The sequence below is a fragment of the Salmo salar genome, unplaced genomic scaffold, assembly GCF_905237065.1.
Source record: "Salmo salar unplaced genomic scaffold, Ssal_v3.1, whole genome shotgun sequence".
Lineage (NCBI taxonomy): Eukaryota > Metazoa > Chordata > Actinopteri > Salmoniformes > Salmonidae > Salmo > Salmo salar.
Window position 1 is genome coordinate 392,119 of NW_025550937.1, and position 13,525 is coordinate 405,643.

The 13,525-nt window shown below is 47.8% G+C and overlaps 3 long non-coding RNA genes across 4 annotated transcripts; all 3 read left to right on the forward strand.

Annotated features, from left to right (window-relative positions):
- Window positions 1-264: 264 nt before the first annotated feature.
- Window positions 265-1,503, forward strand: LOC123740292 (uncharacterized). Of its 2 annotated transcripts, none has more exons than XR_006768285.1 (3): window positions 265-361; window positions 1,026-1,147; window positions 1,443-1,503. It is a non-coding gene; the product is annotated as an uncharacterized lncRNA (long non-coding RNA). The 2 variants fall into 2 exon arrangements; XR_006768286.1 differs by lacking the exon at window positions 265-361 and adding an exon at window positions 412-435.
- Window positions 1,504-2,876: 1,373 nt separating this feature from the next.
- On the forward strand, window positions 2,877-4,411 carry LOC123740281 (uncharacterized). The gene is made up of 2 exons (XR_006768273.1): window positions 2,877-3,022; window positions 3,687-4,411. It is a non-coding gene; the product is annotated as an uncharacterized lncRNA (long non-coding RNA).
- A 7,382-nt stretch (window positions 4,412-11,793) lies between these two features.
- Window positions 11,794-12,693, forward strand: LOC106599960 (uncharacterized). Its single transcript, XR_006768281.1, has 2 exons — window positions 11,794-11,950; window positions 12,101-12,693. It is a non-coding gene; the product is annotated as an uncharacterized lncRNA (long non-coding RNA).
- The last annotated feature ends 832 nt before the right edge of the window (window positions 12,694-13,525 follow it).

Here is a 13,525-nt window from a genome sequence, read left to right on the forward strand (position 1 = left end):
GTGTGGGAAATGTTTGTAGGCTATGGTTGCTGTTTGTATTTCATTGAACTTTAGGTCCATACAAAGAGAAATCACACAACATAGACTACCAAATAACCTTAGGCAAAAATACGCGAAATAAAAGTCAAGTGAAAATGGTTATAAATGTCTTTATCAATTATGAGTAGCTCAACAATATCGACTTTTGGACACTGATGCGCAGGAGAAGCTCTAGCTGTCAATCAAGCAGGCGCGGTGAACCGATTATGACGCGCAAGCGTTTCAAATGACGCAACAATACAGCTCCAGACCAGAGAAAGTTAATGCCAAAGATATTATTCGGTTCCACACTAAAACTGCGCTTTGACAAGTGTGATTTGAGGTGAGTCAAATATTTACACAAGTTTACAATACATGAACCAACCGCTAGCCTACTTAGCCTATAATTCTGTCATGGTAAGATAACACATGTGAAGGTGAACGTTAATGTATTTGAAATATTTTTTATTTCTGACATTATAAAATACAATTATATCTTTGTTTTTTTCTGTTGCTATCAATCAGTCCATCTATGTCTACTCTTCTGTCTGTCTGTCTTGCTGACTTATCTGTCTGTCTGTCGGACTATCTGTCTGTCTGTGTACTGTCTAGCCAGCATATGCCAGAAAGGTTCTTTCACACAGGCTCATATTCACAAAGTCTCATAGCAGGAGTGCTGATCAATAATCAATTTTGTCTTTTAAATCAAACTGAATACGTTTTGATGAACGGGGGGGGGATCTGATCCAAGATCAGCACTCCTACCCTGAAACACTTTGTGAACACAATCCAGGTGTACTGTGATTATGAAGTTGTGATGAGGTATTATTATATTACTTGTGCTGATGCATGATGGGTTGTAGGCTAGAGCTTGAGTACTGTAGTGTGTAGACTATTTCTGAATTCACTGACCTGGTGAGTAAATGTTGTGTACAATGGCCCCATCTAGTGACAGAAACATAGAAACACACATTGTTGCTGAACGAAGGCATCTCTTTATTTTCCAGAAATAAAACTTGTAGACCTTTACTACAGTCTCTGAGGAGATGGACACCTCTTCTTCTTCTGGACGATCTCCGTCTCCTACTGGGACTGTCTTCTTACCCCCTCCTATCATGTGGAACAGTCTGTAAGTCATTCATCACATAACCTAGCTCTGGTCCAGGGCATTATGTGCGGCTTGCTGAAGGAAGGCTCAGTGTCTGCAAGCTGTACGTAACGCCCTGGACCAGAGCTACACATTACCCACCTCTGGCCATCATGGACAGTCAACTCATTACATTCACGTACTGTAAGTCACAGTTGTGTGAGTTGTGTTATTAAAGACAGTTTAATTGAGCAGAGGTTTAATTATTATTTTAACGCTGTAATAAATTGTCTGAGTTCACTTCCTAAATAATGTGTTGACATTCATTTGCTCCCAGCTACAAGCAGGCAGAGATGGAGGTTCAGTTCCTGAGAGAAGAGAAGAAGACCTGTACAAAGAAGGAAGCCCACATGCTTGAGTTGAGGAGGGAAGGATCGAACGATCCGAAATCAGAAGAAGGAGATGGACAGACTTCAAGTCTGCCTCTGGGAGGAGGAAAAGAAGAAGAGGAATGGTGGAATGGAGAAGGACAAGATCATTGAACATCTACAGTCTGAGACAGACCATCTCAGATCCCTTTTAAAAGAGGAAAGGAGGAGAAGAAGAGTAGAAAGGGATCTAATGAATGAGTGGAAGGCTGAGATCCTGAGACTGAGGGAGTCAGAGAGCCAGAGAGAGGCAGAGAGCCAGTGGGAGGCAGAGAGACAGAGGGAGTCAGAGAGAAGCAGAGAGACAGAGAGAAGCAGAGAGACAGAGGGAGGCATAGAGACAGAGGGAGGCAGAGAGACAGAGGGAGGCAGAGAGCCAGAGGGAGGCAGAGAGCCAGAGAGAAGCAGAGAGACAGAGGGAGGCAGAGAGCCAGAGGGAAGCAGAGAGACAGAGAGAAGCAGAGAGACAGAGGGAGGCAGAGAGACAGAGAGAAGCAGAGAGACAGAGGGAGGCAGAGAGACAGAGAGAAGCAGAGAGACAGAGGGAGGCAGAGAGACAGAGAGAAGCAGAGAGACAGAGAGACAGAGGGAGGCAGAGAGACAGAGAGAGGCAGAGAGACAGAGGGAGGCAGAGAGACAGAGAGAAGCAGAGAGACAGAGAGAAGCAGAGAGACAGAGAGAAGCAGAGAGACAGAGGGAGGCAGAGAGACAGAGGGAAGCAGAGAGACAGAGAGAAGCAGAGAGACAGAGAGAAGCAGAGAGACAGAGGGAGGCAGAGAGACAGAGAGAAGCAGAGAGACAGATGGAGGCAGAGAGACAGAGAGAAGCAGAGAGACAGAGAGAAGCAGAGAGACAGATGGAGGCAGAGAGACAGAGAGAAGCAGAGAGACAGAGAGAAGCAGAGAGACAGAGGGAGGCAGAGAGACAGAGGGAAGCAGAGAGACAGAGAGAAGCAGAGAGACAGAGAGAAGCAGAGAGACAGAGGGAGGCAGAGAGACAGAGAGAAGCAGAGAGACAGAGAGAAGCAGAGAGACAGAGAGAAGCAGAGAGACAGAGAGAAGCAGAGAGACAGAGAGAAGCAGAGAGACAGGGGAGGCAGAGAGACAGAGGGAAGCAGAGAGACAGAGAGAAGCAGAGAGACGGAGAGAAGCAGAGAGACAGAGAGAAGCAGAGAGACAGAGGGAAGCAGAGAGACAGAGAGAAGCAGAGAGACAGAGGGAAGCAGAGAGACAGAGGGAGGCAGAGAGACAGAGGGAAGCAGAGAGACAGAGAGAAGCAGAGAGACAGAGGAGAAGCAGAGAGACAGAGGGAAGCAGAGAGACAGAGGGAGGCAGAGAGACAGAGAGAAGCAGAGAGACAGAGAGAAGCAGAGAGACAGAGGGAGGCAGAGAGAGTCACAGAAGCGAAGGAGAACCAGAGAAAAATGCAGGAGATCAAGAGAGTCAAACATCTGCTGGAGCTACTGATGGTGGATCTACAACTGGCCCACGTAAGACATGTCATTGTTATTATTAAATGGCCGTGTATATTCACCCAGCTGAAATTGAATGATGGTGGACAGCGGTACACTAACCCAATGTTAACCTTTATGCCTTTCCTTAACGTTAACCCTTACCTTGACCTCACTGAAACTATACCTAACCTTTACCTTAACCCAACCCTAGGTCCTGAACCTAACCTTCATTTATCTCAACCCCTATGCCTTTCTTCTGCCGGTTGAATATCCACTTCCTTATTAACATCATTACTGTTGTTGTTGTTGATAACTGTATGTGTGCAGGTTGTAAATAATTGCATTAGTGAAACATCATTTGTAGGAGTAATTTCTACAAGCATAAACATCAGAGGCAACATTGTTATAACATCACACAAATTGCAACAGGAATTTCTCAAACCCCTAACTGAATGGGCAAGCTAGTTGTGTGTTTGTATTTGTCCATAAAATGTCTCATAATTCTTTCAAACATGTCAATACATTAATTGACAATGAATTGTCCAGATGAATTGATCAAAATAACCCTGCTATTGATGTTGTCCAGTGTTTGATTCAATTACCTAGGTCTAGGTTGTATTTCTATGTATCATTCTCTGCAAATCCTTTGAAAGTATGTCTTGGTCATAGATTATCACTAATTTCACCTTTTAAAATGAAGCAAGAGATAGAGAGATTGAGGCTATGGCAGAAAGTCATGGAGGATCAGCGACCAAGACTGGCCTGGAACAACAAACCTATTGAGACAGAAAGAGAGAGGGAAAGAGAGAGGAAAGGAGAGAGAAAGGGAGATGGAAAGGGAGAGAAAAGCAGAATTGGAAAGACAAGAAATGAAGAAGAAAGTGAAACAGGCAGAAGAAACGATAAAAGCGTTAGAACGAGAGATTGAGAGATTGAAAGAGATGGAAAAGGAAATCATACTTGAAAGAGAAAGAGACATGTGTATTGCAGAGAATGAGAAAGTCAAACTGGTTAACGGAAAGGTAAAAGAGTTAGAGAGAGAGGTTGAGAGACTGAAAGAAGATATGACAACAAAAGAGATTCAATACAAAATCAAATTTGAAAGAGCGAAAGAAGCATATAGAAGACAGAATGAGAGAGTGAAACAGGTTAACCAAAATGTGCTAGTGTTAGACAGAGAGGTTGTGAGAATGAAAGAAGAGATTAGATTGAAAGACGAGACTGAACCAGAGAGAACATTTGATAGAGACAGAGAGAGAGAAAATGATTGGAGACGAAGAGAAGAGGAGATGAAAAATAGAGTGGAGAGAGAGATGGAGATGGAGACAGCCCTCATCAATGACAAAAAGACGTCTGAATTGGAGGAAGTCTTCAAGAAAATCAAGGTACAGCTGATAGAATTAGAAAATATGGAAACAGACGAAATAAAGGAGACAAAAAATGATGGAAAGCAAACAAGAGAGACAGAGAGAGATTGAAAGAGTGAATGAAGAAGAAAGATGTAAACAGAAGCAAATAGAGATGGAAGAGGAAGAAAGTGAGAGAGGGAGACAGAGAGATGGGAGAGAAAGAGAGACGACAACAACAAGAGGAGAGAAAGAGAAAGTTTGAGAGAGATCAAGAAGAAGAAGATATATGGAAACAGAAGCAAATTGACATGGAGAAGGAGGGAAGAGAGAGGAGAAGAAGATACAGAGAAAGATAGAAGAGATACACAGACGACAACAACAAGAGGAGAGACAGAAACAAATGGAGAAAGAGAAAGAAAGGGAGAAAGACAATGAGAATCAGGGAGAGATGGAATTAAAAGATCAGCAACAGAAAGAGATGGAGAAAGAAAATATGATTATGAGAGAGAGGGAGGAAGCAGGAAGAACAAATGAGGGGCAGAATGAACTGGAGATAGAACAGGAGAGAGAGATGGAAGAAAAGCAGGAAGTGATTATATAAGAAAGCAGAGGAAGACTACATGGAAAGAGAAGAGAGAGGAAAGGAAGTAAGCATGAAGAAAGATGTAGTAGTTCATGTTAAAGCTAAAGCACGGGAAGTCTTCAATAGACGTAAAGAGAGGAGGTTAGAAGTGTTGAAGGGGGAACGAGAACACATAGAAAGAGGACAACAAATCAGGAGGGACAAGGAGGAAAGACGGCTGGAGATGGAAAGAAAACAGGAGAGGGCAAGACAACAAGAGGAGCAGGATAAAAAACGACAGATTGGAATTGCCAGACAGAAAGAAATGTTCAGACTAAGAGAGGAGGAGAGGCAGAGAGAGGAAAAGAGAGAGGAGGAGAGGCAGAGAGAGGAAAAGAGAGAGGAGGAGAGGCAGAGAGAGGAAAGAGAGAGAGAGGCAGAGAGAGGAAAAGAGAGAGGAGGAGAGGCAGAGAGAGGAAAAGAGAGAGGAGGAGAGGCAGAGAGAGGAAAAGAGAGAGGAGGAGAGGCAGAGAGAGGAAAAGAGAGAGGAGGAGAGGCAGAGAGAGGAAAAGAGAGAGGAGGAGAGGCAGAGAGAGGAAAAGAGAGAGGAGGAGGAGAGGCAGAGAGAGGAAAAGAGAGAGGAGGAGAGGCAGAGAGAGGAAAAGAGAGAGGAGGAGAGGCAGAGAGAGGAAAAGAGAGAGGAGGAGAGAGGAGAGAGAGGAGAAAGAGAGAGGAGGGAGAGGCAGAGAGAGGAAAAGAGAGAGGAGGAGAGGCAGAGAGAGGAAAAGAGAGAGGAGGAGAGGCAGAGAGAGGAAAAGAGAGAGGAGGAGAGGCAGAGAGAGGAAAAGAGAGAGGAGGAGAGGCAGAGAGAGGAAAAGAGAGAGGAGGAGAGGCAGAGAGAGGAAAAGAGAGAGGAGGAGAGGCAGAGAGAGGAAAAGAGAGAGGAGGAGAGGCAGAGAGAGGAAAAGAGAGAGGAGGAGAGGCAGAGAGAGGAAAAGAGAGAGGAGGAGAGGCAGAGAGAGGAAAAGAGAGAGGAGGAGAGGCAGAGAGAGGAAAAGAGAGAGGAGGAGAGGCAGAGAGAGGAAAAGAGAGAGGAGGAGAGGCAGAGAGAGGAAAAGAGAGAGGAGGAGAGGCAGAGAGAGGAAAAGAGAGAGGAGGAGAGGCAGAGAGAGGAAAAGAGAGAGGAGGAGAGGCAGAGAGAGGAAAAGAGAGAGGAGGAGAGGCAGAGAGAGGAAAAGAGAGAGGAGGAGAGGCAGAGAGAGGAAAAGAGAGAGGAGGAGAGGCAGAGAGAGGAAAAGAGAGAGGAGGAGAGGCAGAGAGAGGAAAGAGAGAGAGGAGGAGAGGCAGAGAGAGAGAAAGAGAGAGGAGGAGAGGCAGAGAGAGGAAAAGAGAGAGGAGGAGAGGCAGAGAGAGGAAAAGAGAGAGGAGGAGGAGAGGCAGAGAGAGGAAAAGAGAGAGGAGGAGAGGCAGAGAGAGGAAAAGAGAGAGGAGGAGAGGCAGAGAGAGGAAAGAGAGAGGAGGAGAGGCAGAGAGAGGAAAAGAGAGAGGAGGAGAGGCAGAGAGAGGAAAAGAGAGAGGAGGAGAGGCAGAGAGAGGAAAAGAGAGAGGAGGAGAGGCAGAGAGAGGAAAAGAGAGAGGAGGAGAGGCAGAGAGAGGAAAAGAGAGAGGAGGAGAGGCAGAGAGAGGAAAAGAGAGAGGAGGAGAGGCAGAGAGAGAGAGAAAAGAGAGAGGAGGAGAGGCAGAGAGAGGAAAAGAGAGAGGAGGAGAGGCAGAGAGAGAGAAAGAGAGAGGAGGAGAGGCAGAGAGAGGAAAAGAGAGAGGAGGAGAGGCAGAGAGAGGAAAAGAGAGAGGAGGAGAGGCAGAGAGAGGAAAAGAGAGAGGAGGAGAGGCAGAGAGAGGAAAAGAGAGAGGAGGAGAGGCAGAGAGAGGAAAGAGAGAGAGGAGGAGAGGCAGAGAGAGGAAAAGAGAGAGGAGGAGAGGCAGAGAGAGGAAAAGAGAGAGGAGGAGAGGCAGAGAGAGGAAAAGAGAGAGGAGGAGAGGCAGAGAGAGGAAAGAGAGAGAGGAGGAGAGGCAGAGAGAGGAAAAGAGAGAGGAGGAGAGGCAGAGAGAGAGAGAGAAGAGAGAGGAGGAGAGGCAGAGAGAGGAAAAGAGAGAGGAGGAGAGGCAGAGAGAGGAAAAGAGAGAGGAGGAGAGGCAGAGAGAGGAAAAGAGAGAGGAGGAGAGGCAGAGAGAGGAAAAGAGAGAGGAGGAGAGGCAGAGAGAGGAAAAGAGAGAGGAGGAGAGGCAGAGAGAGGAAAAGAGAGAGGAGGAGAGGCAGAGAGAGGAAAAGAGAGAGGAGGAGAGGCAGAGAGAGGAAAAGAGAGAGAGGAGGAGAGGCAGAGAGAGGAAAAGAGAGAGGAGGAGAGGCAGAGAGAGGAAAAGAGAGAGGAGGAGAGGCAGAGAGAGGAAGAGAGAGAGGAGGAGAGGCAGAGAGAGGAAAAGAGAGAGGAGGAGAGGCAGAGAGAGGAAAAGAGAGAGGAGGAGAGGCAGAGAGAGGAAAAGAGAGAGGAGGAGAGGCAGAGAGAGGAAAAGAGAGAGGAGGAGAGGCAGAGAGAGGAAAAGAGAGAGGAGGAGAGGCAGAGAGAGGAAAAGAGAGAGGAGGAGAGGCAGAGAGAGGAAGAAAGAGAGAGGAGGAGAGGCAGAGAGAGGAAAAGAGAGAGGAGGAGAGGCAGAGAGAGGAAAAGAGAGAGGAGGAGAGGCAGAGAGAGAGAAGAGAGAGAGGAGGAGAGGCAGAGAGAGGGAAAGAGAGAGGAGGAGAGGCAGAGAGAGAGAAAGAGAGAGGAGGAGAGGCAGAGAGAGGAAAAGAGAGAGGAGGAGAGGCAGAGAGAGGAAAAGAGAGAGGAGGAGAGGCAGAGAGAGGAAAAGAGAGAGGAGGAGAGGCAGAGAGAGGAAAAGAGAGAGGAGGAGAGGCAGAGAGAGGAAAGAGAGAGGAGGAGAGGCAGAGAGAGGAAAAGAGAGAGGAGGAGAGGCAGAGAGAGGAAAAAGAGAGAGGAGGAGAGGCAGAGAGAGGAAAAGAGAGAGGAGGAGAGGCAGAGAGAGGAAAAGAGAGAGGAGGAGAGGCAGAGAGAGGAAAAGAGAGAGGAGGAGAGGCAGAGAGAGGAAAAGAGAGAGGAGGAGAGGCAGAGAGAGGAAAAGAGAGAGGAGGAGAGGCAGAGAGAGGAAAAGAGAGAGGAGGAGAGGCAGAGAGAGGAAAAGAGAGAGGAGGAGAGGCAGAGAGAGGAAAAGAGAGAGGAGGAGAGGCAGAGAGAGGAAAAGAGAGAGGAGGAGAGGCAGAGAGAGGAAAAGAGAGAGGAGGAGAGGCAGAGAGAGGAAAAGAGAGAGGAGGAGAGGCAGAGAGAGGAAAAGAGAGAGGAGGAGAGGCAGAGAGAGGAAAAGAGAGAGGAGGAGAGGCAGAGAGAGGAAAAGAGAGAGGAGGAGAGGCAGAGAGAGGAAAAGAGAGAGGAGGAGAGGCAGAGAGAGGAAAAGAGAGAGGAGGAGAGGCAGAGAGAGGAAAAGAGAGAGGAGGAGAGGCAGAGAGAGGAAAAGAGAGAGGAGGAGAGGCAGAGAGAGGAAAAGAGAGAGAGGAGGAGAGGCAGAGAGAGGAAAAGAGAGAGGAGGAGAGGCAGAGAGAGGAAAAGAGAGAGGAGGAGAGGCAGAGAGAGGAAAAGAGAGAGGAGGAGAGGCAGAGAGAGGAAAAGAGAGAGGAGGAGAGGCAGAGAGAGGAAAAGAGAGAGGAGGAGAGGCAGAGAGAGGAGGAGAGAGAGGAGGAGAGGCAGAGAGAGGAAAAGAGAGAGGAGGAGAGGCAGAGAGAGGAAAAGAGAGAGGAGGAGAGAAAGAGAGAGGAAAAGAGAGAGGAGGAGAGGCAGAGAGAGGAAAAGAGAGAGGAGGAGAGGCAGAGAGAGGAAAAGAGAGAGGAGGAGAGGCAGAGAGAGGAAAAGAGAGAGGAGGAGAGGCAGAGAGAGGAAAAAGAGAGAGGAGGAGAGGCAGAGAGAGGAAAAGAGAGAGGAGGAGAGGCAGAGAGAGGAAAAGAGAGAGGAGGAGAGGCAGAGAGAGGAAAAGAGAGAGGAGGAGAGAAAGAGAGAGGAAAAGAGAGAGGAGGAGAGGCAGAGAGAGGAAAAGAGAGAGGAGGAGAGGCAGAGAGAGGAAAAGAGAGAGGAGGAGAGGCAGAGAGAGGAAAAGAGAGAGGAGGAGAGGCAGAGAGAGGAAAAGAGAGAGGAGGAGAGGCAGAGAGAGGAAAAGAGAGAGGAGGAGAGGCAGAGAGAGGAAAAGAGAGAGGAGGAGAGAAAGAGAGAGGAAAAGAGAGAGGAGGAGAGGCAGAGAGCCATTGAAGAGCCATTTAGCTTTAATCAGAGAGAGAGATCATCATAAAGGCAAACATAAGAGAGGAGATGTCAGAAGAGGAAAGAAGAGAGATCCCTGGGAATTACAAGATGGGTGAGATAGAGAACAGTGAAGAGGAGGAGGAGGAGGAAGATGACAAGGAGGACATTCTCCCACCTGATAAAAGTATCCGAAGGAGAGCTGTGGACTGGGTGAATAAGAAGTGGGAGAAGAGGAACCTCAAAAAGATGGAGAGAACGTATCAGAGAGAGGCTGAGGAGGGCTATAAGATCGTCCACATAGGTAAGACCTGTTTTACCTCTGCTTATGACATCATCCTCTTTAGTCTCCTCTACACACATAAGTTCCACACCAGTCATCATGTTGCATCATTGTTTCAATATAAAACTTCTGTCCAAAGAATATGTTAGCTGACATGGCTAATTGAGTGACTGACTGACATAACAAGAAAAATACTGCTGATGTAACAACCACGTTTTTAAATGATACCTAATGTCATCTACTAGTCTAACTCTCAAGACTAAGTAGAGACCCAGAAAGAGTTCCTAAAAAACACACACAAAAAAGGGTTTTGGGGGGGTCGGGGGTCCCCTAGTTGCCATGGAGCCCTAAGCTATCACATAGGCCCTGGCTCTATACAAGGAATAGGTGCCATTTGGGGCTCATGTTCAACTTAGGGTCAGGTCAATTCGGGATGGGAATTATTGCACTTTATTGACAAATTCCATGCCTTGCTCAATTGAAAAGATTAAAGAATCATTGAGCTCCAACTGTGTTTTCTATTCTTAATTCCCTGTGTCCATTACATTTAAGTTGATACCAGATCCACTAAGTTGAATGTGAACTCTACTTCTTCTCCCCTCCCAGCCTTCCCTGGACACCCAAGGGTAATATCCACCATGACCCGGGCAGAGAGAGAGAGGGAGAAGAGGAAGGAGCTGCTGAAGGATGAGGAGAGAAGGAAGAAGTTGGAGGATTTCAATAAGCAGTGGAGAGAGCAGTCCCTGCTTAAAAAAGGACTCATCAGAATCTGAAGGAGGAGAGGGAGAGGATGATGGAAAAGTACCTGGAGCAGATGAATCTGGAGGCTGATGCTCAAATCAACACCCGGTGTCTAACCACCCAACACAGCCACGATTCCAACCACGGTCAGGCATTGCCGGGATGGGCCACAGGCCAACAAGTAAGCCAAGAGCCTGTTGGATCTGGAGATGGCCAGCAGGAGGGGCCAAGGAGGCAGCAGGCATGGGCAGAGAACCAGGAGGGGAGTTCGGAGAACCAGCAGGAGTGGCCAGAGAACCAGCAGGGGGTGCCAGAGAGCCAGGAGGGGAGTTCAGAGAACCAACAGGGGGTGCCAGAGAGCCAGGAGGGGAGTTCAGAGAACCAGCAGGAGTGGCCAGAGAACCAACAGGGGGTGCCAGAGAGCCAGGAGGGGAGTTCGGAGAACCAGCAGGAGTGGCCAGAGAACCAACAGGGGGTGCCAGAGAGCCAGGAGGGGAGTTCAGAGAACCAGCAGGAGTGGCCAGAGAACCAACAGGGGGTGCCAGAGAGCCAGGAGGCGAGTTCAGAGAACCAGCAGGAGTGGCCAGAGAACCAACAGGGGGTGCCAGAGAGCCAGGAGGGGAGTTCAGAGAACCAGCAGGAGTGGCCAGAGAACCAACAGGGGGTGCCAGAGAGCCAGGAGGGGAGTTCAGAGAACCAGCAGGAGTGGCCAGAGAACCAACAGGGGGTGCCAGAGAACCAGGAGGGGAGTTCAGAGAACCAGCAGGAGTGGCCAGAGAACCAACAGGGGGTGCCAGAGAACCAGGAGGGGAGTTCGGAGAACCAGCAGGAGTGGCCAGAGAACCAACAGGGGGTGCCAGAGAGCCAGGAGGGGAGTTCAGAGAACCAACAGGGGGTGCCAGAGAGCCAGGAGGGGAGTTCAGAGAACCAACAGGGGGTGCCAGAGAACCAGGAGGGGAGTTCAGAGAACCAACAGGGGGTGCCAGAGAACCAACAGGGGGTGCCAGAGAACCAGGAGGGGAGTTCGGAGAACCAGCAGGAGTGGCCAGAGAACCAACAGGGGGTGCCAGAGAGCCAGGAGGGGAGTTCAGAGAACCAACAGGGGGTGCCAGAGAGCCAGGAGGGGAGTTCAGAGAACCAACAGGGGGTGCCAGAGAGCCAGGAGGGGAGTTCAGAGAACCAACAGGGGGTGCCAGAGAGCCAGGAGGGGAGTTCAGAGAACCAACAGGGGGTGCCAGAGAACCAGGAGGGGAGTTCAGAGAACCAACAGGGGGTGCCAGAGAACCAACAGGGGGTGCCAGAGAACCAGGAGGGGAGTTCGGAGAACCAGCAGGAGTGGCCAGAGAACCAACAGGGGGTGCCAGAGAGCCAGGAGGGGAGTTCAGAGAACCAACAGGGGGTGCCAGAGAGCCAGGAGGGGAGTTCAGAGAACCAACAGGGGGTGCCAGAGAACCAGGAGGGGAGTTCAGAGAACCAACAGGGGGAGCCAGAGAACCAACAGGGGGTGCCAGAGAACCAACAGGGGGAGCCAGAGAACCAACAGGGGGAGCCAGAGAGCCAGGAGGGGAGTTCAGAGAACCAACAGGGGGAGCCAGAGAGCCAACAGCTAGAAGCTCCAGGAGAGGCTGAAACATCAGAGCCAACCTCCAAGAACAAGAAAAGGCCAGGCATCTGGAAGAGAATTAAGATGAGGTAAATAATGTTTAAACATGTATTCATGTTACACTGTTTATATATATGTTGTCACTTTAAAAGTGACATTATCCAAATGTGAGGGTTTAGTGTACATGCAACACACATGTAAATATATAGATACTTACCTGTCTCTGTGATGTCTTACAGCATTCCTGACGTGCTGTCTGCCTAGAGCTGGAACTCGATGAAGCCACAGTTCCACTGAGGTTACATTGGTAATTAAAAGTGTCGCCCAATAATTCCTCCTCCTCTTTAAGTCATCAAGCCACATTTCCTCCACAAAACATGATATTCTCCTCAAGCCAGAAAGTATCCTCTTTATCAAGGCAACAAACCATCTAAGGTCAGTGACTCTCCTCCCCAGAGCAGAGATTCTCATCTTTATCCAAGTTGAATTCATCTCTGCTCACCACCTCTACTGTCCTAGAAAATATCCCCAAATGGACATGGTTTAAACAGAAGTCCTCCCCTTAGACCAGTGGCTCCACAGACCAGAGTTTCTCATCTTTATTCAAGTTGAATGCAACTCTGATCATTTCCACCACCTCACCTGTTAAGGGGAGGTGCTGAAAAGGAGGTCTGGGAGGAGGTCTGCAGGTAGCCTGGACCGGACCGGTTGCAGCTAAGTTGCTGGCTCCATCCCCGGGCAGAGCTGCTCAAGTCAGGCCAGTGATGTTTGTTGATGTCATTTTCGTTAGCAAAGTTGTACGCTTTAATAAAAGCAGTTATTAAAAAAGCAATATTGTTGTTACGGTGTGGATTGTTGTTATTTATTAGAATTGAAACATCCAGTAGTCATGGTAGATGTTAGACTTTCAATGAGACACCTAACATTCCATCAGTCTGACACAATGTGTGACATGTTATATTAGAGAGGAGTCCTCTATACACATAAATTGCACTATAACGGTGACAAACGGTGCCCACAAATAGTTGGGACAGCTTTATGTAGAACCTATTTACTTTTTGGAGGTGAAATGTAGCTAAAAATGTGCTATCCTCTGCTCAGAGGGTTAAGGAACCGTCTTAAAACTGCAACGCAAACAATTGCCTGTAAATGAAAAATATCAATTCCTTCTCAACTACATGGCATAGAGATCTCAAATAAATTTGACACTGTAAAGAGACCTCTTCTCTCCAATACAATTAGTCACTTTTTTTTTACTTCTATAAAATCTACAAAATGTAAAATAAATCACTTAAAATAAAAAATACTTTAAAAAAACATCAATATCTTCCACCCCATAAGACTTTCATGAATACAACCAACTGTTATTGGTTCAGGGACGTCATGCCTTCAATCAACTGCAATTATGTTTGGACTTTTGGACATAACAAATGAAGTCAAATTGAAAACAGTATTGGTATTGTTGAATTAGGTTTTTAGAATAGCAAGCTAGGACTGATGGTTTGGTTATCTAAACTAGCAAGTATGTTTGTTTGGTTACCAAGGCAACTATTGTAGCTATCTAGTAAACTTGCTAGCTACTTCAGTGGATGTTGAACTCATTTCCACCGGCAAATGAACACATTTCTACCAGCAAATGTGTTAAATTATAGCCATGGTATAAA